This window comes from Ictidomys tridecemlineatus, chromosome 16 (genome assembly GCF_052094955.1).
Source record: "Ictidomys tridecemlineatus isolate mIctTri1 chromosome 16, mIctTri1.hap1, whole genome shotgun sequence".
NCBI lineage: Eukaryota > Metazoa > Chordata > Mammalia > Rodentia > Sciuridae > Ictidomys > Ictidomys tridecemlineatus.
Genome location: NC_135492.1, coordinates 15,579,558 through 15,607,425, shown reverse-complemented (window position 1 = coordinate 15,607,425; position 27,868 = coordinate 15,579,558). Strand labels below are relative to the sequence as shown.

General features: G+C 33.1%; 1 protein-coding gene and 1 pseudogene across 1 annotated transcript in view; both read right to left on the bottom strand.

The window, feature by feature from the left end:
- The window catches only part of LOC144371340 (uncharacterized), an 813,068-nt gene that overhangs the window by 455,056 nt on the left and 330,144 nt on the right, over window positions 1–27,868 (bottom strand).
- On the bottom strand, window positions 24,715–26,193 carry LOC144371477 (protein FAM76A pseudogene; annotated as a pseudogene).

The following is a 27,868-nucleotide window of genomic DNA, read 5'->3' as shown; positions in this document are numbered from 1 at the left end:
TGTCTGGCATCCAGGAAAATAAGTACAGTATATCCTCAGCTTAGAGGCCTTGGATTGTCCACAGGAAGAACCATTGGCAACCTTTAATGGAGAGGAAAGGGACACTGCTGTAGTCTCTGGAATTCCAGGATATCTTGGAGATTCAAAAATTTAAGTGCATTAAAAAGAGTTCCCATCAGAAATTTCTGGGTTCTTCCTTTCTCCATCCAGGGCCCTAACCTTAGTATTATGGTTATATAAGAGAGTTGTGGTCTTCTCTTCTTATTTTATATAAGGAAGTCCAAAGCCTAATCTCCAAACATTTAACCCATCCGTTACAGTAATTTAGTTTCTTTTTTGTATGGTACCAAAAAGTTTTCACTGCTTTTCTGTAAGGGCATTAACCTACAGAGCAATGGCTACCTGATTCTATTGTCCTTATAATTACAACTTCCTTAACCTCAGCCACATCCTGAGATCATAAGAAGCATTTGTTTACCAAGTGTAAACAAATTCAATTCAACACTTGTGTAAATTTAACGTCTGCATTGCTGCCCTATGCCAGGTGTTGTCAAGTCACCCAAGGGAAGGATTCTTCAAGGTCAGCAGACAGCGTGATCTGCCACAGTGTGGTCTTCCACACTTATTTTAGAATATGCTTCCTCAGACCACTCTTGACCAACTCTCTAAATTTAGATTACCCAGGAAATAAGCTCCGTATGCCAAATGTGTGTGTGCAGGAATTTGATTGGGGAATGCTTTTGGAAAGAACAGCCATGAAGGAATCATGGAAGCAGGACTGGGGAGTAGAAGATGCTGACTTGTTTGAAAAACTGAAATATCAGTAACCAAGATAATGTTTCAAAGTTAGTATAAATTAAAACAAGAAGAATGAGTTTTTGAACAAGTACAATGGCAAGAATTGAACATAGGCACACCCTGAGCAGTTGCTTCATTTAGGGCCAGGCAATTTCTTCCAACTGCTGGCAAATGTAAGGGTGGGATTCAGTTAGAAGTTCATGCTACTTGTGGTTTGGATTTGACATGTTCCTCCAAACTCCTGTCAATACAGGGATATTCAGAGGCAAAATGATTAGACTACAAGATATGTCACCTAATCAATTGATTCCAGTTGAAAGAGGCTAACTGGGTGGTAACCATTGGCAGGTTGGGTATGGGTATAAGAGGGGGGTCACTGGAAGGATTGTTTCTTCCTGTACCCCCCTCTCCTTAATCCTATAAGGGGAACAGCTTCCCTCTACTGTATCCTTCTCCCATGATGTTCTGCCTCACCCTGGGCCCAGAACAATGCAGTGGGCTATCTATGAACTTAGATGTCTGATATCATAAGACGAAAATAAAATATTCCTCCTGTGAGTTGTTGTTGTTCAATATTTTTGTCAGAGCAACAAAAAACTGACTAAACAGTACTCAGCAGCTGGAGTATGCTTGGTTACACATGGCAGACACACCATAGCAGCCATTATATTGTATTTTCTACTTTTTAGGAGGTTCTTCACAAAAATAGACAATAAAGATCCTCAGTTTGTGTTCAAATGAAGAACAATGCCTAATACTTAATACTTTTGTTTATTCCATTTATGAAGCATGACAGGTATTGTGCTATGCAATATATGCTGAAAATAACATTCACTCTGGTTATTACATTTTAGTTATAATAGACCTTAATTGGAATAAAATAGCTTTAATGGTGCACTTTTAAAAACTACGGCATATACCAATGACATGCCTAATGCTTATATTAATGAAAACATATGAAGATAATAATTAACATTATTTATTATAAGTTTCTAATGATTTTGCTAATCATCTTTTATAATTGTTTTTTTACATATTTTGAAGGCTGACATTACACTTACCTTTCTAACTCATTTTTTATCATTTTATTTGTTGCTAAGAAGGACATATTGTCCTTATAAATTTTTCTTCTTAAAAAATGTGGAAGAGTCATTATATTCTGCTCAGTTTGCAAGTTATTACTTTCAAGAATCAAACCTTACTGTGTCAACACATCTTTCCCTTTTCATTGTACTTAAATACCTGGCTGGATTTGTCTCTGCTTGGTACTGTGATATAATATCCTGCTGATTTTGATGCAGCTATTACTGCTTAAAAGCACAGCAATTGTATGTTCAATCTCAGTGTGCTCAATTGTGTACTTGGTACGTCCTCCGTCAGAGATACTTAAAGATGTACTTTTCAGCACTAGCTTTGGAAGTTTGAAAAGGTTACTGAATATTTTTAAAGTAGTATCAACCAATTTATTTTGCTTTTCTTGATAATGACCCAAGATTTAATTGATTTCATTTAATTTGCCTGTGTTTATTTATTATGACTAAATGATGAAGACAACAAGAAGAAATTATTTCTATGGTCACTTCATGCAGACTCATTGGTATATTTATTCTGCAACTCTCACTCCTTTGGGACGGTGAAATAATTTTTAAGACATTCTGGTTGAAAAAATTAATTCTTTTTAAAATAATATTTCACTAATCTAAAAAACCAAGAAAACTGAGAGATTTTCAAATTTGCTAAAAATACTGTATGTATGGTGGCAATATAGAACAATTCTTTAGATTCTCTTACAAGAGAAGGCCATTCGAGGAAAAATTAGCTCAGGAGTCACTTAAAGGTTCATTATTTCAATTAATAATATGTAATATACAAATACTTCAAATATAAAAATACAGATTAAAGAAGAAACTTGGTGATATCCCCCATTCATCTCTAGGTTGTTAAAAATGCTCTGTATAAATATACAACATATCATATTAAATACTTGTAATTCTGGTTTAAAATTAAGTCCGTTATGATATATTATATATTCGGTCCACTTTCTTTAAAGAATGCAGAATATTTTCTATGGTGGTCTGCATCTTCTTCATTGTTCCATTCATTTATTCAATATGTATGCATTACTTTGTGCTCAGATCTACAGGTGTGGTGGCAGACAAGAAGAATGCTCTTTCTATCTTTATTGAGTTTCTGTAAAGGTAGGCATAGCATAAGTAAATAATGAAATACTTATTTATTAATGGATAGGAGTGCTATTACCAATTTTTCCTTATTACAAATAATGCTACATTGTATCATGTTATCCATTTCATTTGTGCGTGTATGTAGATAACTACAGGATAAATTTCTAGAAATGGAATTGCTGACTGCAAAGGCATCAGAAATTCAAAATAGTGCATATTCCCCTCTATAAAGACTTATTTTACAAATAAATACTTTATGAGTGTAGACATTCCTTCACTTATTTTCTAGCCCTGAATATTATCAAATATTTAATTATCAACCAATCTAATAAATGACAATTACCACTTGTGACATCACCCTACTTGCTAAAGATTTATAAATACATAAGTAAACTAATCCTTTCAGTTCTTAATCCTTTTTTTTCAAATCTTGACTTTTCTTAGCCTTTTTGCATTTTCATATAAACTTTAGAAGTTGCATGCCATATCATATCTCATTAGGCCTTAATTTGCTCTAAGTCATGAGTGATATTAGAAATTTTATTTATTTTTATAAATATATTTATCCTACTGTAAATTTGTTTGGATTACTACCAATCTTACAGTGTTCTGACATATTATAGACATCTGATGTTTGTTATATATGATAATTAGCTTGTTTCAGCTTATTATATATGTTTTCATTTTTTTAAATTGTTCTTTGGCCATGGCTATTATAAAAATTCACTTATTTATAGGCTATATCTGTTTTTGAAAGATTATCTGTTACAATACTTTAAAAAATTCAGTAGTCATCCTAGATCCAGATAAGATGGAAAAATATATTTTTATCTATTTTTTGAGCTACTTACAAGCAAATACTCTGGACAAAACATAAAGTAACTATCAGAAGAGGCTGAAAAATAGTTTTCAAAAATAAGCCTGAGACTTTAGATTTGTTACAATCTCAATTGAATTTATAGTTTTGAATGTGGCATTCTACTTCTAAAATTCATGTGAAAATACAAAAGGCTAAGAATAACCAAGACTTGAAAAAAAAGATAAAGAAATGAAAAGTTTACTTATGTATTTCTAAACCTGAAGTAAGTATGTCAATGTGATACTAGATCACAATAGTCACTAAGATTTACTGTGGATAAATATTATTTTACATAAAAAATATTTATCAACAGACATGGAAAATACTGATGGAGTCTCCAGGGCCATAAAAAAATTGGCCTTTATCCTTAGATCTATTTCATTTCTGAAACATTTTTTACTCTTGATCTTTTCTGTGATGGATCGTATTCATTTATTATTGCTAATGCTACAAATTACCACAAACTACGTTAGCACAGTTAACCATATAACTTAGACAATGCAAATTTATGATCTTATCATTATCTAGATCAGAAACCTGACAGGGCAAAGGTCTAAGTGTGTCATGTTGAAGCTCTAGGAGAGAATCTCTTCTCTGTTTTTGATTGTTTCTTGAGGCCAAACACATTCATTATCTCATGACAAAGACAATAACGTTGAGTCTTTCTCAAGTCATGTTAATACTCTTTCCCCTTCACTTTTAAAGATCATTGTAATAACATTAAGTCCAACTTTAAAATTCAGGATAATCGACACTATCTAAACCTTAGTGACAATTTTAATTCTATCTACAACAATAATTTCTCTTGACATGAAAGGTAAAATATTCACAGGTTGAAGGGATTAGAACATGGAAATAATTACAGGGTTATTACAAAGCCTATCACACATATAAATTAATCTTAATTAGTACTTAGAACTATTGACAGAAATGTGTTATGGGAAAAAATGTGAAATATATTTTAAAATGTTTCCAAGGTTTAGCATTGCAGAAGATTGTGAAAGAAATCCTCCCCATAGACGAGGAAGATAAAAGTAACCCAGAGCACATGGGAAAGAATGTATCCCAATAGAATAATGGATAAACCTCTGAAATTTAGCAATGATTCAAACAGTAGATTAAAACAAAATAACAGCAAGCGATAGACACATTGCTATAATAACACAATGTAAATAGCTTCGATTCTCTAATTAAAAGTCACAGATTAGAAAACTGAAATAAAAACAAGACTCAACTGTATGTTACCTCCAAGAAACATATTTCATAGGCAAAGATATTCACAGGCCTATAGGAATGGATAAAAATGACATTCCATGCAAATGATAAAAATGAAGAAGGAATAGTTTTTATCATATCCAGTGAAGCCAACTTCAAGTCAAAAGTTTATTACATATGTTAGTAAATGAAAAAAATCCAACAAAAGATATGAAAGACAAACCATAGCCCAATGATGTGACCATTATAAATGCTTATACCATGAATGCATATTCAATTTCACAATGCAAACCTTATTCAATATAAAGGAACACATAGACCCTAATACAATAAGAGTGGTAGACTTCAATATACTACTCTAATCAAAACACAGGTCATCTAGACAGAAAATCATTAAAGACACAGGCAATTTAAAATCTATGATAAATGAAATGTGCTTAATAGACATCTAAAGAATACTCATCCAACACCACCTGAATATTAATTCTTTGTAGTAACTCATGTAACTTTTTCCAAAAATGATCATATATTAGGCATTAAAATAAGAGAGAGAGAGAGAGAGAGAGAGAGAGAGAGAGAGAGAGAGAGAGAGAGAGAGAGGAGGTAATTCCTTGTCTTTTTTCAGATCATAATGGAATGAAATTAGAAATCCACTGCAAGGAAAATAATAGAAAGAAATCATACAAATATACGAAGATTGAATAATACAGTTTAAAATGATGAGTAGGTCATTGAAGAAATCAAGAAGAAAATTCAGAAAATTCCTAGAATCAAAAATTGAAACACAACTTATCAAAATCTGTGAGATATAGGGAACGCAAAGTAAGAGGCAAGTTTTTCCTACATAAGATAATCAGAGAGATCTCAAAGACATAATCTGATAATGAATCTCGGTATTGGAAAAATAAAGAAAAAAATTCCAAAAAACAAAAATAAATAGCAGAATTGAAAAATGATGAAATGGAGAATAAAAAAGCAATTCACAGTATAAATGAAATAGAGGTGGTTTTTGAAAAGATATGAAAGGCAAACCATAGCCCAACTAAGCATAAGAGAGAAAAGACTCACATAAAATTAAAGATGAAAATGAGACTATTGCAATAGATTCCACTGAAATCCAGGGAATCATTAGAGATTATTTTGAAAGGTTCTGTTGCAATAAAATTGCAAATCTCTGAAGAAATAGTTAATTTTTGGATACATATAAAACAATAAAAATGGTTCCAAGAGGAAACATAAAACCTAAAGAGACAAATAATAAAGAATGAGATTCAAGTGGTTATAAAAAGTAGCCTCAAAAAACAAAAGCCCAGGCCCAGATGGATTCACAGTTGAATTGTATCAGATCTCTAAAAAATTAACAGTAGTAGTACTCAAAGTATCCTATGGAACAGAGATGAAGGGATGTTTCCAAGCACATTTACAAAGAAAGTATCACCCTGACACCAAAACCACAATGACAGAAAGACTCCAATTAAAGAATCTAGTTGTATTTCAATATAACTTTATATATAAACTAGGGGAAATGTTCAAAACCAGATAAAATCATATAAAGGGAAGAAAATTATAGACCTATATCTTTAATGCAAAAAAATGCAGAAATCCCTAATAAAAGATTTGCAAATAACAATACATCAAAATATCATGCTCTGTTTTCAGGTTGTTTTTATGGCAGGGATGCAATGATAGTTCAATATATGCAAATTAATAATTTTTCTTCTATTCACCACATGAGTAGAAAGAAGGTTAGGTTCATATGGTCATCTCAATAGACACAGAAAAAATGTCTTTAACAAAATCCTCTACTCCTTCATGATAAAAATCCTGAAGAAACTATACATAGAAAAAACTTGGCTCAATATACTAAAGACTATATATGACAACCCAAAGCCAATATCACACTGGATGAGGAATACTGAAAGCATTTCTTCTAAACCCAGAAACAAGATAAGGATTTCTATTCTCACTACTCCTACACAATATATACTCAAAATTTTAACCAAAGCTACTAGGTAAAGTAATGAAATATAAGGAATACAAAGAAGATAGAAAAAGTCAAAATATCCCTAATTGTAGATAATTTGATCCTGAATTTAGAAAATCCTAAATGAAGATTTCTAGAACCCCTATGAAGATTTGTAGAACCTACAAAGAAATACATCAAAGTAGCAGGATACAAAACTAACATACAGAAATCAACAGGTTTTCTACACACTAAAAATTAATCTGCTGTGAAAGGAATCAGAAAAATAATTTCATTCAAAATAGCCTCAAAAAAATACAACTAAGGAGATGAAAGACCTTTAAAAGGAAAGTGACAGAAGTCAAATTAAAAAAATAAGGAATTATAGAAGACAATAGATGTTGTAAAGATGTTCCGAATTCATGGATAAGCAGAATTCATATTGTTTTAAAAAGTCTATATTGGAAAAATTGAACTACAGATTTAACAAAATCTACATCAAAATACCAATGATCTATTTCATAGAAATAGAAAAAAAGCAATCCCAACATTCATATGGAAGAATGAAAGACTTAGAATAGTCAAAGTAAAAATCTTGAGCTAAAAGGGCAAGGCTGGAGAATCGCATTCCCACTTTCAAATTATATTACAGAGCTGTACAAAAACAGCATGATGCTAGCATAAAAACATATATGTGGAATAGACCAATGGAATAGAACTGAGGACAAAAAAAGAATGGAATAGAACTGAGGACAAAAAAAGAAACTCACACATGTATAGTTTTTTAATATCCTGGTCTTTAATGACTGGCATTAAAAAAGAGGAAAATGAAGGGGAAAATGGCACCAGATATTCAAATTCTTTGGCTGTGGTTTTTAAAATTGAAACAATAATGGAAGTGTAAGACCAGTGGCCTGCCACCTCTTTGACACCTCTATGATAAGAAACAGTAGTCATCTAAGCAAAGATCCCCATCATTTGAAGGACAGGCTGCTTTTTCTTTAGCCTTGCCTGTGCAAACTGAACCCAAGCTACTCCTGGAACACATACACAACTGCCTTCCCTGGAGCTGAAGGTGGGCAAAGAGGCTGTTACCTGGCTCTGCTAGTGCAATGTTATCTATTTGGTGTTTTTTTATTCTGTCATATTCACAGAGTCCTCTACTTCTTTTATTTATTTCTGATTTTACCAAGTTCCTGGCATAAATTTTGCAAAAATGAATATGATACAAATGGTGGCATATATTGAGGAAATGAACATTCTGTACTAGATCAAAGCAAGACTTTTTTTAAAAAAAGTCTATTAAAATTTCTCTTCTTAAAAAGATTCAGAGTCTCACTACTTCTGCTTTGGGTGAACTTTTTAGTTTCCATGATTTTATAAACTTTTAATATTTATCTGAATACATAAGTAGTCACATTTAAAGGTTCCTAGTGGCTACAAGAAATATAATTCTAATGAAGATCCCACTTCTTCCCCTTTTTTCTCGGTGCTTCACTCTCTTTCATTGATGTGCACATACATACCTTCAGGCTTCTGTGTGTCATCATTATTCCAAGTCAAAGGGAATGTAACTTATTGTGCAGGAGTAGGAAAAGCTTTTCCTAAAAGGTCCAATTGTAAATAGGCTTGTGAGCTATAGAGTGGTTGCAACTATTCAAGTTTAAAATTTTAATGGAAAAGCAACTATAGAAATATTCAAATGAATAAATCTGGCTGTGTTCAAATATAATTATATATATATATATATATATATATATATATATACATACATATATATATCTTTATATATATATATATATAAAGTTATATTTGTATATATATATACACACACACACACACATACACACACACACTAGGACAAAAATTCAAAGACTCACAATTGGTCAACCTTGATTTATGGCATTAAGAATTAAAAACATAACTTTAAATCATTATTTCTATCATTAAAATGTATTTACTCAATAGAATTTGGCTACAGTGATATCTTCTTGTCTCTATTCTTAAATTGGTAACATTTGTCTATTTATCTTGTGATGTTTAAAAGTAATTTCCATCAGAATGGAATTCAAGATCTTTAGTTTAAGTCAAACAATAATTATTACTTATATTCAATTTATGGTATTTTTGACAATTTATGTGCTTAGTTCTTTGACATTATTTTAAAACTCCTATTACATTTATGATGGAATTATTTCCATCTCTATATCTCCATATAAATAAATACCTATATCTGTCCATCTGTATTTTTGAGAATATGCTGTCAATTTTATTATATTTCAAGTGCAATTAGTATGTTATTTTTAAAATTTCCTCTTCATAACTTTTGTTTTTAGTTTTAGGGGTTAGTTAAAGGGAAATTAACTGAGTTGTTTATAATCATTTAAAATCAGTGAATATTTTCTAGAATAGTATTGTGAAAATTTGTTGAATCTTTTTTCTGGAAAATACATAAATATTTATCTCTCAAAAATATTGAGAAAGTGTTTGAACTATATAAAATTTTTAAGTAATGACTGAACTAACTCTTCATTTTCAACCTGTTCCCTATAATTGCTGTAGGGTTTAACACTGAGCTTTTCACAGAGAGTTGACAACTTACATATTTGTTACATCAGGTGAATGTTATTTCTTCTTAGTTTAATTAATCTAATCCTTCCTTTAGATAAGACACAAGTCAAGGGTCTTCACTTGTCTTCCTATCTTTTATTCATAAAAATTGACAGAGGAGCAGAAAAAAAGCAAGGCATGTTGTAAAGTTCTTGATTTTCACCAACTGGAAATTTATAACATAGTATTAATTTTAGATAAAACTGAAAGATGATATTAAAGTGAAGTTATTTTTTAAAAGGAACAGAAAGGCTCTGATGAAAAATTGCTGAGTTATTTCATCAATCTCAGTAAGAGGGCACCAAATGTTATATGGCATTATAATGATGATAAGCTTCGAATTTGATTGCTCCAGTAGTGTTAATACCCAGGGAGAATATTTAATACATTAAAAATGTCATGTAGGTAGGATTTACATAGATAGGTATAGGTATATACACATATAGATATTGACTAATATTTGCTTTGTTTTGTCAGTTGTTTATTACTGCAATCTATGACAGGACAAATAGGAATGCATTTGAACATTAATCATATAGCCAGTTAAAGAGCAACCTGTTGCCAGGGGAGTTTTAGTTGGGAAATTACTGATCAAATCTAGCCATGCTGATATTTTAAATTCTTATGTTTCTGCATCAGATAATAGTAGAGTGTTGACCATCATGATAGAACCAGCTAAAATCAGACAATTTTAATAAATTGAGGGTAGAAATTTCAATAAATTGAGGAAAGAAGCAGATGTTTCCATATTCTGCCTTTTGTGGTTGCATAAAGAGGATACTCAAGAAATTATGCATCAATGTTAGATAATAGTGAATCCACAGAAAAACAAGTGGTAATATACAATTCTGTTCTTTTGCTTACATAGAGCCTTATAATAATTTCCTATAAACCCAAGTTTGACCATTCCTTGGCTATGAGACTCATTTCTCTGAATAAGTTACTTGTAATGACACAGAAATCTAGTTAAAAATGTTCCATTTAGAAAACTAGAATAAATGCCCACAGATTTTTATGCAGGAAAGGAAAAAAAAACCTTCAAGCCAAAGCACAAGCTGTTGATTGATCATTTAATAAATTGTACTGAGTCTCCTTTTGGTAGTGTACCTTTAATGTTTTAGGCTACTTCTTTTATCAGAATCCTAATATAACTACAGGTAAATAAGTAGAATTCAAAGAAATTTTGACTGGAAAAGGAATCTATTTTCCCAGCTCTGATAGAGCTCTATATAATAGTAATTGACAGAGAAATATGTCCTTTCCTAGCAGGGTAAACATAGCTAATTGCATTTTCTTTTCTCTTTCATGAATTTATGTATATCTAATCATTTAGGAATGATTTCTCTTTTTTGAAACTGAGTTTTATATAGAGGAAAAAATATAATTTGAAGTCCTAAAACTGAGCTGGATATTCATTCTATTAAGATGATTGTATCACAAAATTTTAGCAAAGTTCTTGCTTCTCCAGGCTTTCCAGCACCTCCTAGTACATGTCTTTAATAATGTAAGACCCCAAATAAAAAAGAAGCTGGAAGCCCACTGCTCACTTTGATTTGAAGAATTCATTATCAAAACAGCATTTTAAATATTTAACAAGAGTGGTGGAACCGCTGAAATCCTCTAACTCTTCTGGGCTCTTACTGTCAATTTTTGCCAGTTAGTTTTATTTTTAGCACGGGTTTGCAAAGATGATTGCAGATTGCATATCCTTGTGTATTGGAAAAAATAATTTCTGAATAGTGTCTGAGACAAGAGGATCTAGTAGACTCTTCTGTTGTTGACACATTAAAAAATAAATATAAAGTTAACAAAACATTCCTTTGTATAACAACTGTTTCTTGATCTATGGATTGATTAGATATATTTTACATGGCAGTTTCTGAGAAAGACGTATCTGACTTTATATGCCTAGCAAGGCTAGGATCCCAGGACTCTTCATTTGAATTTCTTACAGAAAATAGAAAGCAAGAGGGGACAAAGACACTGATTAGGTTAAAGTTGAAGGGCGTAGGTCTCTGCGGGCATGCTCTGTAATGGTAAATATGGTCCCTGGCACCTTCCTCTTTCTTTCTCTCTGCTTCCAAGTGTTATTAAGGGGAGCAGTTTTGCTTCACCATACCCTTCTGCCAGATGTACAGCCTCAGCTCATATAGGAAAGCTGCTGACATTTATACTGCAATTTTACTATAACTGCTTTCAAATTGTACATTTTTTGTCAATTCCTTAGTGTTTTATACATAGATAGTCATGTTATCTGCAAAGGAGAGCTTTATTTCTTCCATTTTTAACTGTACAAACTTTTTACTTCATCTCTTCATGTTATTGCACTAAGTAGGACTTGCATTACGATGTTGTAAAGATGTGGTAGAGGGGGACATCCTTATTCCTGATCATAGCAGTAACACTTCTAATTTCTCACTGTTAAGTGTGATGTTACCTGTATGTAGGCTTTTGTAGCTATGCTTTGTCAAGTTCTGAAACTGCTCCTTTATATTTTTTATGTTTTATCATGAATAGCTGATATATTTTGGCTTAAGTTTTCTAAGCATCTATTGATAAGATCATATAATTTTTCTTCTTCAGCATGGTTATATGATAGATTACATTTTTGATTTTTTAAAATTTGAAAACAGGTTTTCGTGGTGAGAAATAAACCCTACTCTATCATGACTCATGCTTACTTTATACATTCTTGGATTCAATTTGTTAATATTTTTGTGACTCTCTTTATGAGAGCTATTAATCTGTATCTTCCCTTTCTAATTATTGTCGTTTTTGTTGTTATGGTAATGCTTGTCTCATAGAATCATGTAAATGTGATTTCTTTTTTTTTTCTTCTGGAAGAAAATATAAAGACTTGGTATATTTTTCTTAAAATGTTTTGATTTGCCAGTGAAGCAATTTGAGCTTGGTGTCTTCTGTTTTATTTGTTCTATTTATTTAATAGATACAGGTCTAGTCACATTTTCTATTTCTTTTTGTGAGTTTTTGCAGATTGTGTCTTTCAAGAAATTAATTGAAGTTATCAAAGTCATCTAGGTTATCATATTTGTAGACATAGACCATTTATACTATTTCCTTATATCCTTTGAATGTCTAGGGCATCTATGGTGATGTCCTATTGCATTTTTAGATTAATATTTTGTGTCCCATTTCCTTAGTTAGCTAAACTGCAGTCCTATCAACTTCATGAATAGTTTGAAAGAACTAGCTTTTAGTTTCATTGATTTTATCTATTAAATTCCCATTTTTAATTTCATTGATTTCTTTTCCTTTATTACTGTTATTATTATTTATTATATTGTTATATTTTCCCGAGATGAAAGCCCAGGTTATTAATTTTAGGGTTGGTGTGGTGGTGTGCTGCTGTGGTGGAACTATAATCCGAGTGACTCCATAGTCTGAGGCAGGAGAATTCCAAGTTTGAGGACTGCCTCTGCAAATTAGTGAGACCCTGCCTCTGAATTTTAACAAAGAATTTTAAAAGGGCTGCAATTGTAACTCAGTTTTAGGGCAGCTTTGGGTTCAACTTCAAGTATTGCTAGTGTGTGTGTGTGTGTGTATGTGTGTGTGTGTGTGTTAGGTGTCTTTTCTATTTCGATAATGTGTACTTAATGCTCTAAATTTTTATGTACTTACTGCTTTTAGAGAAATTTTTGAACTTAGATTTCCATGTTCATTTGGTACAAAATATTTTAAATTTTCTCTTGAGATATTTTCTTCACGTTATTTAGAAGACATCCTTCTGTCACTGGTTTCTACTTTAAATCTTTACTGCCCATGGCTATACACTGTGTGATGTCAATTTTTAAGTTTATAGAGTTAGGTATTTTGGTCCAGAATGTGGTCTATATTGGTAGAAGTTCCATGTGAGTTTGAGAATAATATGTAGCATATTTGTAAATTTCTCCTCAGAGTTTTATCTGTTTTTGCCTCATGAATTCTGACCCTATTTTGTCATGCACATATACATTAAAAGTTTATCCTTTATCGTTGTGTACTGCCCTTCTTTGTTTCTGACAATTTTCTGAATGCAGATTTGTCTGAAGTTAATAGAGCTATCTCACCCTGCTTTTGATTAGCTTTAGCATGGTGTAGTTTTTCCCATCCCTTTACTTTTTTAAGAATATTTTTTTAGTTGTTGATAGACCTTTATTTATTTTTATTTATTTATAGGCAGTGCTGAGAATCGAACCCAGTGCCTCCCACATGCCAGGCAAGTGCTCTACCCCTGAGCCACTTCCATCCCTTAAACTTTTATATACAGTGGTTTTCATATAGGTAACATGTAGTTGGGCCTTGCTTTTTATCCACTCTAAAAGTGAATCTTTTAATTAGCGTATTAGGCCATTTAGGTTAATTGGGATCAGTGTTAAAGTAGCCATAATATCTATCAAAATATTCATGGTTTTGTCTTTCTTACTATTGTTTGTTTAAATTTTTTTGTTCACTACTATTTTTGCACCATCCCTCATTTCAGTTGAACATTTTTCAGGACGCTATTTTTCCCCCTTTTTCTTAATACATCAATTACACTGTGCTAGAGTTTGTACTGTGCATTATAGCTAATTCAAGTCTAATTTAGAGTAACAGGTTACTGCCTCAGTGGTAGTGTAAATATCTTCCCATGAGGGATCCTTAGCTCTTCCCCCTTGTTGCTTCTGTCTATGGGATCATCGCTTCACTTATACTCAGGTTCTATCCATTTCATAGACTATATTTTTGCAACTATTATTTTAGACAAACTACTCTCAGATTAATTAAGTATAAAAAAGTTTTTATTTTACTTTCTCTTATTTCTTTACTAACTCTTTGCATAGATATGAGTTCTTCATATCTATCATTTCTATCTCTGGATTTTTTAAAACATTTCTGGCAAGATAGATCTACGTGTAGCAAAGTGCCTCAGTCTTGTCTCAGAAAGTCTTTATGTAGCTTCTAAAACCTTATTTCAGTGCAACCTTTCTTCTTAAACACTAGTGGACAATTATAAAGTCTTCTAAGTGCTTTTTTTGTTTGTGTTTTTTTATTTGGGGAATTGAACCCAAGAGCACTTTACCACTGAACTACATCCTCAGTCCTATTTTTTATTTTTATTTATTATTTATTTTGAATCAGGGTTTCACTGAGTTGCTAAGGGTCTTTCTAAATTGCTGAGTGTGGCCTTGAACTCGCAATCCTCCTGCCTTACCTACCAACTTTTTGAGATTATAGGCATGTGCCATCACCCCAGTTTGAATCTTTTTACAGGTTTATATACTATTTGAGTTCCACAGTTTTTATTACTATAAGACCATAAGTGTTACTTTTATTTGTATATAAGAATCATTATGTTTACATGTATTTCTCACCAGAATCTTTTAAAGAACAGTTTGTTGGACAGTTTTATACACAAGAATTATTTCTTCTTGGGTCCCAGTTTTTTTAATATCAAATCCCATTCCCAATATGCTTTCTAACAATTCTGAGATCCATACAATTACTCCTGCTTTTCAAAATAGTAAGTAGTTTTGACAGTATACCAACTGTTCTAGTCCATAAATGAGCACAAATAGTAGAACTGCAAAATAATGGTGTTCCAAAACAAAAAACTTAATCACACAAGGAGGTGGGGATTCCCTAGACAAATGCAAGCAGAAGTAACCATTCTTGGTGTTAATGAAAGTCAGCACATTATATTTTTGACTTATTATTTTGGCTTATCATATTATCAGATGGAGCAAGGTATTACCAGTTAAATTTTTCAATGACACTTCTGTATAAATAATTTTAAAACCTTAAAACATGTTTGTTTTGTTTTAATTGAATTCAACTTTATCTTCCCTGCCGACCCAGGAACAGTATATAGTAAGCAAATGTTGAGTGCAAATTTGTACAAATATTTTTTTTAAAACCTTGAAATGCTAACTGCGTAAGCAAGGTGTTATGAACTCCCTGAGAGACAAATGTGTTCGTGACTGGTTGTCTTAGAGATGAGATATTCAGGGCCAAATAGAAAACAATTCAGAGCTGTTCCTCAGCAAGTCCTTCCAAACAATACTATTCTGAAGTGAACTAGATGTATGAAACAACAATCTATTGATAAGAAGAACAAGTGTTCCCACCATTCAATTTTGTTGCTATAACTTATTTTGGCCTAAGATCTTGAAACAACGCATAATTTTGATAACACTATTCTTATTCAAAATAGAAATTGAGAAATTTTATTTCAAATGTGCTTAGAGAAAAAATGTTATTATTTAAAAATTCATCTGTGGATTTAAAAACACTTATATTTTAATCTTATTCTTTCTTCTCAAGGAAATCAGTTTTTGTAGCAGGGTTTGAATGGTGAACTGAGAACAGAATGTCTTTAGTGCACCCTTCTTCTGGCCATTAATGCACTCAGAGACTAATATTGATAATATCTTCTATATCAATCTAAGTTCCTTTTACTGTATGGAGAGGAAATTAAGGTTTCTTAAAATATTTTATAAATTTATTTTATTTTAGATTAGTGTATCTCAAGAGGTACATAGGACTATTTCATCACTCAGAGAAGGTAACATTTGAAATATCTTATTAGAATTACAATATTCACATATAAAAAGGATTTTTGTAGCTAGGCCCATTCTAGGAAAAATGAAAACATGGGAAGGTACATTTTCTGAATCTGTCTTAATGGTCCTTATGCACTTGAAATAGGACAACAGTTGGCCATAGAAGGTAATTGCTCAGAACGTTATCTCATGGGAAAGCAAATCAACCATTAGTTCTGGTATGCTTTACAAACATGAGGGATAGTAAAGACTCCATGACCTCTTCTCACTGGAGTTGTCACTCCTCTGGGCCCAGATCTTCAGTATTTTCCTTTACTAAGCTTCCATTGCCCACGTTTACCAAGAATTCAGGGAAGTCAGTTTAGAAAGAACCCCCATCTTGGATATCTCAACAACCTCAATATTTGATCAAATTCCTCATCCCTCATCTTTCCTGTGTGATATCTAATTATTTTGCATTCCTTCAGCAAGAATCCTGTTAAGTCAGTTCTTATTAGTGATTTTCCATCCACTGATCTCCACCTCAAAATGTTCCTTGGATATAAATTCCCACTTGATCATGCATTTAAATCAAATGAACTCCAATTCAATACTATCCCCCAGTTGTAATGGTTCATATTAATATCAGCTTTAACCACGTCTTTTTTAATCTAGCACTTGTTTTTTGTTTTGTTTTGTTTTTTGACAGAATAAAAAGATCAAAATAAATACATAAGCATACAACCTATGATCCGACCGCTGAGATAATCAGTCCCTAATAACATCTCCAGTGGAAACTAAATCCGTTTGCATGGCTCTAATACAAGGCATGGTCCTTTTCAGTCTTTACTCTCTAGTGATGATGAGATGTTGGCTTGGATGCTCTTGCTGAAACTGTCATGAGGGCTCCTGGCCAAGCACATTGCTCAGCAGATAACTTCACATAGCCCAGCAGCCCTGTTCCTCAACATGTAATCAATCCATTCTAGATTTGGGAAGCAGCTTTCCATGAATGACAACAAAACCTGCAAAAGCAAAGTTCAATGTGTATTGTATTCAACAAAGCTCAACTTAACAAAGTTCAACATCCACTCCTAAACAGAACATTCAACAATGCAATCAGAAGCAGGCAGGCTTTCTTTCAGTGAACTTAAGTCTCACACAGAAAAATGAATAGGTAATTATTTTACATGCATATAACCGAACAGCACATTCAAACATAACATTCCACCTCACCTAGGAGACTTTTTACTTCCCACAGTGAATTGATTTCTTTATTTCTAGAAGAAGAGGAGAATGCAGAATTCCTAGCAGACTTAAAATATCTGTTTTCTAAATTAAAAAAGAGTAAATAAAACTAGCAAAAAATCCTTACACCTACTTACAACTGTGGCACTGTGTACTTTTTGAATATTTAAAAATCAAGTTTTTTGTTATTCTGACATGGTAAAATGAAAACACACACACACACACTCACACAATCTCTATTAGAAAGGAAAACAAAATTTAAACACGGATTCACAAAACTAACGTTATTCATGCGTGTAATATTTGTTAAACACTTTCAGGTTCTAGAAATTGTCCCAGATATTGATGTCTATAAACTCATTTTATTCCACTAAATGAAATTTTATTGTATCTTTGTTTGATCATAATGCTTTTCCCAGGACCTATTTATTTCAACTAGAGAATTCTAATTAACTCCAAGGTACAACTATTATTGACAAGTAATCATTTGTAACTGCTCTCAAACATGATACTTTTGTTTTTGCTCATCCTTATAGACTGCTTTGTTAAAATTGGCTGAAATTATGCATGGTCTCTAGTTTCAGAATTTCTGCATCTTATTTTTAAATGTCTCTAATTTTTCCCCCAAGCTCCCAAAGACCCCTAAAAACTTCTTTCCTCTTTATTACCTAGATGCAGTTTCTTCCAAGTCTATCTTCTCTGTTTTGCAGAAGTAGTAAAGAGAAATCTTTTCATCTTTTAAAATAATAAGTTTAATAATATTCAGTGTTATGGTTTGGATGTTAAGTGTCCCCCCAAAACTCACATGTGAGAAAATGAAGGAGGGTTCAGAGGAGAAAAGATTGGATTGTAAGAGCTTAACCCAATCAGTGATTTAATCCCCTGATAGCCATTAACTGAAGTTGTGGGGTGTGGCTGGAAGAGGTGGGAATTGGGGTGTGGCTGTGATATATATATATTTTGTATCTCAAGAGTGGAGATTCTCTTTATGCTTCTTGATTACCATGTGAGCTGCCTCCCTCTGCCACACTCTTCTACCTGCCTCACCTTGAGCCTTGAGGAATGAAGCCTGCTGTGGATTAATTGAGACTTCTTAAACCCTAAGCCCTCAAATAAATTCTTCCTTCCTCATCTATAGTTCTGATCAGATACTTTAGCCAAAGCAGTGAAAAAGCTGACTAAAACACCCATAATAATCAAATTATTGCTTGTCTTTCATTTTGGAATGTGATGGGAAGCCACATAACTAGAAAATAGTTAATCTAAAATTCCAACCTGTACATTCTGCTCCAGAGCATTCCTCATAACAAACACAGTCCTCTGTATCCCCATTTTCCTGAGCTTACAATCTTCCCTTTTCACTTGGAACCACTATTAAAAAAAATCTTCACTTTCAAGTGACTACTTAAATTATAAACATCTTTAGATCACTTCTTTCATTGATCTTTTTATGAAAAAAAAATAGTAATTCTTCCATTCAAATTTGATATGGACATAATAATGGATTTACCTTTGATGCCTCACATTAAGTGGGTTTAATGTTTAATTACACAGTTGCCCCAATTTCTGCCGATTAGTCTTATAATTTTTCTACTTTACAATAGTGGGAAAGTGACATACATTTAATAGAAGCCATACTTCAAATTCTGAATGCTGCACTTTTCTGTGGGGAACTGGATGCAGCATAGTCCTCCATCAGAACCCTGGGCAGGCTCGGCAGCAACTGGTGCTGGAATCAGAGTTGCTACCAAGAGGTTAACAGTTGCCCCTCTAGGGTGGGCAGTGTTACTTAGTTATTAAGTTGCATAGGTTAGGTGTATTAAGTGCATTTTGAAATTACAATATTTCTACTTAAGTTTTTGTATGGGAGTATAAACCATCATAAATTATCATAAATTGAAGAGCATTCATACTTATAAATGAATGCACTTACAAATCCATTTGGTGTGTATATTAAAAACTTCTCTACTCTATTTAAATATATTTTCTATAGAATATTTTAATGTCATAGCACAATGGCACTTGCTAGGCATAAGCACAATGACTGCATGGCGATGGTACTTCAAATAGATTCTTTGAATTCAAAAATGATCTCTATCCATCTAATATGCCACCAGCTACTCATGAAATTCAAAGGATAACATCAAAAGAAACAGGCAAGTACACTTCAATGTGAATTTAAAGTTCTACAACTTTATTTTTAAAAATTAAATAAAATGTACACAAGATTATTTTTAAGTAAATAAACCATACTATGAGCCAGAAATCTAGAAAAATGATAAATATAAAAACTCTGATGTGAAGGCAAATGTTAAAGAGAATCCTGTTTGATTTTATTCTTTGGGTTTTGGGAAGCCATTTTTCTGACAATGCACAATAATGTACTCCTATGTTATAGAAACATCAGCTATACTATTAAATATTTAAAATTAATTGACTTTTTTGGTCCATTGGTGATAAATGAAGAAGGCAAAAATGTAAATAAGTAACCAAAGGAAATTTATAGGATTTATAATTTGATTTATCTTTTGGGTATGATTTCATTACTTATCTTTACTATTTTATTCCCCCATTCTATTTTATAACAATATTTATGTGTGATTTTAAGAATTTGTCTTTCTGTTATCCATCTGCTAACCAATTGTCTAACATAAAATTAGCATATTCAAAAATTATAATGACAATAAAGTGGTCCAATATTTCTTTGATTCCATAGCTACCTAAAGAACATTTATCAGCCCAACACTTCATGTGCTCATAAAAAAATTAAAAAGCCAGTTATGAGCTTGCTATAAATCTGGCCTTTTGGCACAAGATTCATGATAGTAATAAATGTAGCATCCTCACATTATCATTGAAAATAGTATCCAATATTTATCAAAATTTCTAGTTACTTGGAAAACTAAAATAAGAAATTTCTGGTTATATTTTTATAAATTTTTAGCAACATGGGAAATTATAATGATATTATAACATCAATATTCCACCTGTGCTTCCAAAAAAAACCTCTCTAGGATTCTTTAGCATAGTAGGATAACTATGATTGACAACAATTAATTAAATATTTCCAAATAGTTTGTATAGAGGATTTTGGATGTTTCAAATTCAAAGAAATGATAAATGTCTAGGGCAATAGATACTGGTTACCTTGATTCGATCATTATACATCCTATGCATGTACCAAAATATACCCTATAAATATGTACCACTACTATATGTTAATTAAAAATATTAATGTATTTATAAAAATACAGCAGAGATACATCAAGTATGATTGAAATGAAAACAGATAAATATAACTACAGTATGATGAATGCATTGCATGACACTGCTACATTATTATATGATCACATTTGAAATGTCACATCTTTGATAGGTTCAATGATTTGCCAGAAATGTTAAATAAAAATCAGTCATTTTCCAATAAAATTAAAATAGTTTCAACAACTACATATGAATTTATTTTAATATAAAATTAAAAATATGATCATGAAAATTTCATGTAAACTTGTAATCCCAATGACTCGGGAGGGTGAGACACAAGTTCCTGCCAGCCTCAGCAATTCAGTGAGGCCCTCAGTAAATCAGGCTCTGTCTCAAAATGAAAAGAAAACAATTGAAAAAGCCTGGGGATGTAGTTCAATAGTAACACACCTCTGAGTTCAAGCTCTAGTTTCAAAAATACAAAAGTGGAAAGACAAAATTACATGTGATTTTCTCATTAAAATCAGAAACAAAACAATTCTGTACCTGACCTTACTTACTATTTCTAATCCATGTCTGAGCAGTGCACTCAGACCTCAGATGTGGAATTCAAATGGGATTTAATTGAAGAGCAAAACAGCAAACAAACAAAGAAAAATGGAGGATGGAGAGAAAGAAAGCAAGGTAGTAAGGAAGGAAACATTATAAACACACGACTTAATTGACACATCAAAACACAGAAATCATAGTAGAATTTATAAGGAATTTTTCCAAAAAATGAGAGATAAGTGTTAGGTACTTATTGTTCCTAAGGAACATGGGGTTTTTTTGACATAACATTTTCAAAATTATGTGTTTGAAGTGATTATTTGTGACTAAGCTTCTGTGCCATATAATACTATATACTTCAAAAACTCAATGAATTATCATTATTTGCATGCAAAATAACTTCATACTTTAATTAGTGACAGCTTTAGATTTAATGAAGAATCTGCTCCCCCGTCATCCCTACTTTAATACTCTGACTTTAGTAGAACTGAAGTATCTGCATCCTGCAAATAATAAATTAAGTAAATGAACACAGCCATTAATGAATAAACAGTGGAGAAACTAATGATTCATGAAAAACTTTTCTAAAGTATGCTCTGTTGACTGTATTTCAATTGAATTGTCATTTCCATGTTGCAAATCAGTGGAATTTATATAAAAACTGTTAACACTTATAAAGAAAATGACTTGGGTTCTATTGAAGACATTAGGTAAAATTAGAGGCACTGAATTAGTAAATCAGTCTAATAGAAAATATATTTATCCCCAAAATATTTAGCCACCTGTAGGGCATGGACATGGAAAATCAGAAACAGGCAGTGGAAATGAAGTCGGATCAGAGTACAGGACTCCTTAGAGGGACAACTGATGAAACCATCATAGAAATCATGAATGCAGGCCAAAGTGGATGAGGCCTGAGGCATGGGTGAGGAGACAGAGGGAGAACTGAGGTAAAGCTAATCTGGTAAATTTACATCAAAGAAAAGCCCTGTAGTTTTTAATCACTTTTAAACTCTCCTTTTTTCTGAAAATGAAGAATATTAGAAAATGGTTTGTGAGTTTTTTGTTTGTTGTTTGTTTTCCCTGTACAAAAAAATGTAACACAATCTTAATATAGAATGTCACATCCTTAATAGGTTAAATGATGGAGAATTAGCTCTTCTGAATCAGGAACTTTGTTTTCAACTTGCCAGGAAATCTCATAGCGTTCTATAAAAAGTACTCAACTATGTAGAGAGTACAAATTCATTTATAAGCTCTCTACAATATCTGAAATAACCAGGGATACATTATAGGTTTTATATATTTTATGTATTCTAAAACAACTACATGAATTAATTTACATAGCAAACAAAAACTGTATAATATTAATATGTAATGTTCACAAAAATATTGTCACTATTTCTAAAAGAATTTTCAAATTATTCATATTTTAATTATAGTACTAACACTATTTTCCTTTCCTTGAAGATGGCAGTCGATTTAATTCATTCTGGCTGAGAAAAATGCAAAAATGGACTTTCAATTTTCTATGATTGTTTACTATAGTATCCCTAAATACTTGCTTCAATGACAGAAATCTTTAAACAGATTTTTGGTAGATATTTCAAGATAGAATATTTCTATATTAAACATATCTCTAATCCCTTATAAATCATCACTAATGATAACTATTTCAAATAAATAAGAAAAGACCATAACAGAGAAAATACACTGAGTAGACTAACAGATTATGTATGATTGTTTATCATTAGGCACAGTTCATTAAACCTATTAAATCTATTTGTGTGATTGTCAGCTTTCCAACACTGTGACAAAATACCTAAGGAAATCAACTTAGATTAGAAATATTTATTTATTTATTTATTTATTTATTTATTTATTATTTTTTTTACTTGAGTCAATATGAATTTTTATTAACACACATTTGTCAAAGTCTGTACAAACCAAAACATTCCTGTGTTTTAAAATGTCCAATATTACAAACATACAAAGAAACAAAAGGTGTTACCAAAAGTTAGCTACTCAATTTCATGGCAAAACAGTGTCATGATTTTTAAAAATTAAAATTTCAAGACTAAGGATTCTTCTTTCCCTTTTAAGAACTTATGGAAAGTTAGAAAATGTGTGGGTTTGCTTTATATTAAATGCCAAGACCTTAAAAAAAGATTTAGTATAAAACTAAATGTTTTTATATTATCATACTTCAGATAACAGAGTTTCTCAGTCTTTAAAATTTAAAAAAAAAACATGACTGTCATTTTTCTCAATCTTTTCCCCATAGCCAATGCAAATGCATCTAAAAAATATTATCTGACAGTTTACCTAAAAGCTTCTCATTCAAAAAGTTACAAAACTATTTAGCACTGCTGTTCCCCTTCCTTAGAAGGGAAAATTACATTTCCTACCAGGGCGATATCTAAGCCACATGGTCCACTGTATCTCTTAGCAGAAGGAAGCCACCCTTTCCACATCTCTGTCCAATTATGTGCATGGCTCCACTTGTGAGAATGCTATCACAGATTATAGAACATCTGCTTTTAACAAGCTAAATTTACTGCTACAATTTTGGTAGACTGAGACTACAAATGTCATCTGCCCTCACCATTACCTTTAACTCTAGTACCCCCCTACATTAATAATTCCATGGTAGTTGATTTTGTTACTTCACAGCATATACTATACACATCCCCAACTTCTTTAAAAAGACCACATAAAGTACCTGAGAGTACAGCTAGAAATACATGTCTATCCCTTTCCTGGAAAAGTGAATCCATGTGCCTATTGGGATAAGAAAGGAAGACAGGCCACACATATCTCTGGCTGATGCCAAACTGCTTCTGAGAAGCACATGTATTCAATACCTTTCCATTAAAAGCAGGGAGTATACAGGCTGGGGTGGGTGAAGAGAAATAGAAAGAAAGTACAATGATATTATTTCTCCCACTAATAGTCCATACTTGAGCAGTTTGTACTGATCTCAGAGTGTCCTATAGTTGAACCATTTTGAATCTGCTCCTGTTTGAAAAAAAATGTTTTCTGACAATAATAGCCCAGTATAACAACTTAAATAGGTAAAGTGTATTTGAAAAAAAAAAAAAAGAAGTGGCAGTATGAGAATTTAAAATCAATTACCTAAGAATAAAGGAAGTGGGGGAGGGAAATGTCCAGTACAACCTGGACAACCTTTCTTTCTGCCCTTACTTAAAAAGACAGACTGTTCAAAATTTTTGCAACCTCCCTTAAGTATCTCCTTTAAATGATCTTCCAAGAAATCCTCTAAAAGGCACTTAACTCCAAACGTATACATTGAAATTATTTCACCTCAGTAATCGGTTTTTAAGACTCTAAAGTTAACAAGAAAGAAAAGATCTGATGCATTTTCTAAAAGCTAGAGAATAGGACTTTTTCCCCCAAGAGGCATCGCTTTTACAAGAACAACTAGCTAGGCTACCATTATTCTTTTATCAAGAAAAAGTTTCTTTTTTAAAAAAAAAAAATAAAACTCTGGCTATACATAGTACAAAGTTCATACATAATATACCTGGAAAAAAACCCAAGAGTAAACCCTGAAGCAAAAGATTTATTGGAGAGAGAAAGCCTCTCTCATTGTACCAAGTCTTAAGGTGGCAGTTTTTAAAGTTAGAGGGTGGCAGTGATATACAATTAATGCCAAACTATTTGCTCATGGGTATGGCAGGATGCAAGGATGGACATAAAAAATCATTCTGCACATAACACTGAGCAGTGACCACCACAAAAGAACAAAGAGTAGAACCAAAATACATAGAGAAAGAGGAAAGGGAAGAAAGGGATAGAAGGAAGAAAAGGGAAGGGAGAGAAAAAAAGAGGAAGAGATGGTAGAAGAGGAAGAAAAGCATAGAAGGAGTAGTGAGAGAGAAAGAGAAGGAGATTGAACCTGAAATCCCAAACACTCAAGCATGCAGTCATAACACAGCACAAACTAGATGTTTCCATTCATCTCACTGCAATCACACAAAGAAGGATAACAGTAATAAAATAGAGATTCTTAAGAAAGTTTGCAATTCCCAGAGAACAGCCAGGTCTCCAACCCTAACCCAGGATGACCCCATCTGCTGTTGCTAAAGAGCCTCCTGCAGTCTGTCATGGAGAGGTAATAGCTCCTGACTTTTCTGACTTCTTGCTCTTGGACAAGGCAGCTGCCTGTTTTAGGAGTTCTCGATTTTTGGCCTGCAATTGTTCTGTGACTTCTTTGTGCGTTTTCTCCATTTGGTTCATTTTTGCCCTCATCTGAGATTCCTGGTACTGAAAATCAGCCTTCAACTCGGTAATCTTTTTTTCTTTCTCTAAGATCATTTGATCCTTTTGATGCAACATCTTCTTCAGAGTAGCTACCTCTTCTTTCAGCTGAGCAATGATGACAAAGTGGTCAGTGCCTGGTGAATCCAGAGCCAGGTCTGGGGAAAAGCTGTCTCCATTTGTTGTGATTGAATAAAACTTGGATTTTTTCTTTGGGATTTCATTTTGAATTGAAGATGTAGAAAGTGTTTTCTGGCTGTTATAATGGCTACCGCCACTCAGGCGGCTGTACTGTTCCTTCTCCTTGTGGCCTGTACGAGAAGAGCTGCTCAGGTGCTTCCTTTGCTCTTTGGTCTTCTGGAGAACATGTTTGTATGAAAGTGTGCACAGCCAGCATAGCAATTTCCCATCTACCTTCTTTCTATCATCTTTCCTGTCAAACGCACACTGCTGCTTGCACTGCTCACAAGTATATGGTGGTCCATACTTCTCTGAATTTGTGCAACGTTGGCATTTATTGCCAATAAATGCTGCAATTATGCTGCAATACTGACAAGGTTTGGGCATTCCATACAACTGCACATTCTGAGCACATTTCTTGCAAATTGTATTGGTTTTGCTCTCCTGCTGGTACTCAGTCCTGCAGTAGGTGCACTTCACAACTGGGTGTGCAATCCGACATTCCTTGCACAGCTGCTGCCCCTGAGACAGCGCCTCGAAGGGGAAGCGCTGGTGGCACTTGGTGCAGGCATAGAGCACCACCATGTCCGGCCCTAGCCGTGCTCACCACCCCGCGGGCCGGCCCGCCGCTTTATCTGACAGTCTGAGGCACAACCTGGAGGATATTTATTTATTTTTAATATTTATCTTTTTTAGTTGTAGTTGGACATAATACCTTTATTTATTTATTTATTTTTATGTGGTGCTAAGATCGAACCCAGGCCCTTGCGCATGCTGGGCAAGCGCTCTACCACTGAGCCACAACTCCAGCCCTAGAAAAAATTATTTTGACCCATGGTTTCAGTCTATGTCATTTGGCTCTGTTGTTTTTTGGACTTATGGTGAGGAAGAACATCAGAGATGGTGTGGCTGACTGAAATTGCTTGTCTCATGGTGTCCAGAAAGCAGAAAGAAATGGGCCAAGAATAAGAGGTAGTCAGTAAGGGCACACCCCCAAGTAATAGGGGACAGACAGACATAGACATGATTGGATGGGACCTACCTTGCTGTCCCCCACATGGTTTCACTTTGAGGAGCATAACTTACCTTTAGCCCTACCTGATTTAAGTCCACAGAATATGTTACATTCCCCAGCGAACTACCTATTATCTGCAGAAGAAATGTTAACAAGAATAACATAAGTTATTTTGAAGTGGGAAACTTTTGTGACCTTTACACAGACCAAATCCCAGAACTCAGGGAGATAAGGATAATTCCCCCAACCACAAAATCTGTAAGAACAGATTCTAATTAGAACCTGTCAGCATGGGACAAAGTGAGAGAGTTGTCATGGCAGTGGAGACTTGAAAGTGTGATGTCATCCTACTGCAGTCAAATGTTGAAAGGTGGATCTGGATGGAACTCTCTGGAAATGTCCCTGGAACTCCATTAAAACTGGAGGTCAGGAGAGGTACACCATTGAAGCCAGAATTAGACAGGCAGTATAGATAGGTAAATCAAGTAAAGTCGGATGAAGGAGTGCAATTTCCTAGAAGCTGGAGACTGCCCCCTGAAGGATTGAAATACCTTCAGAGCCTTCCTCCACCCTTATCAAGATAACCTGCCCCTGCTCCAACCTGTTGCTAAGGTAACCTGTCCCAGGAATCGCCCCTCAGTATAGGGAGCTATAAAAGTTGTTAATTAATGTATCCTGGGCTGCTCCATCCCTCTGAGCATCTCCTGTGCTTAGTCACTTACTCAGGAAGGAGAGAGATAAAGGGAAGAGATTGGGAGAACAAAGGAAGCCTAAGACATATAAAAAGGCAGAAGTATAATATTTTGATTATATATTTTATTATAAAAATGTTATGCTGTAAATATCCTCTTGACTACAACACTTGGATCTTAACTTTGGAAAATGTTGGTTTTTATTGAGATCTTCTTGTTCTCCTCCTCCTCCTCCTCCTCCTCCTCCTCCTCCTCCTCCTCCTCCTCCTCTTCCTCCTCCTTCTTCTTTTGCTTCATAATGAATGCATCACTCCTAATTAGCCTAGAAGGTCACAAGCAGAGAAGGCAACATACTCACAGGCTGCAGGGATTAGGATCTGGACCACAAGGCTCTTCCACCATTACAGTGTTCTTTCCAGAATTCATTAATTTTTAATTTTTAATCTATACCTCATTTATTCTGATTTCTTAGTATTTTTCTCAGATTTCTCAAAACTATGAATTAATCACAATTTCTTTACAAGTATGGCTAAACTAAGTACTGCTACACTAA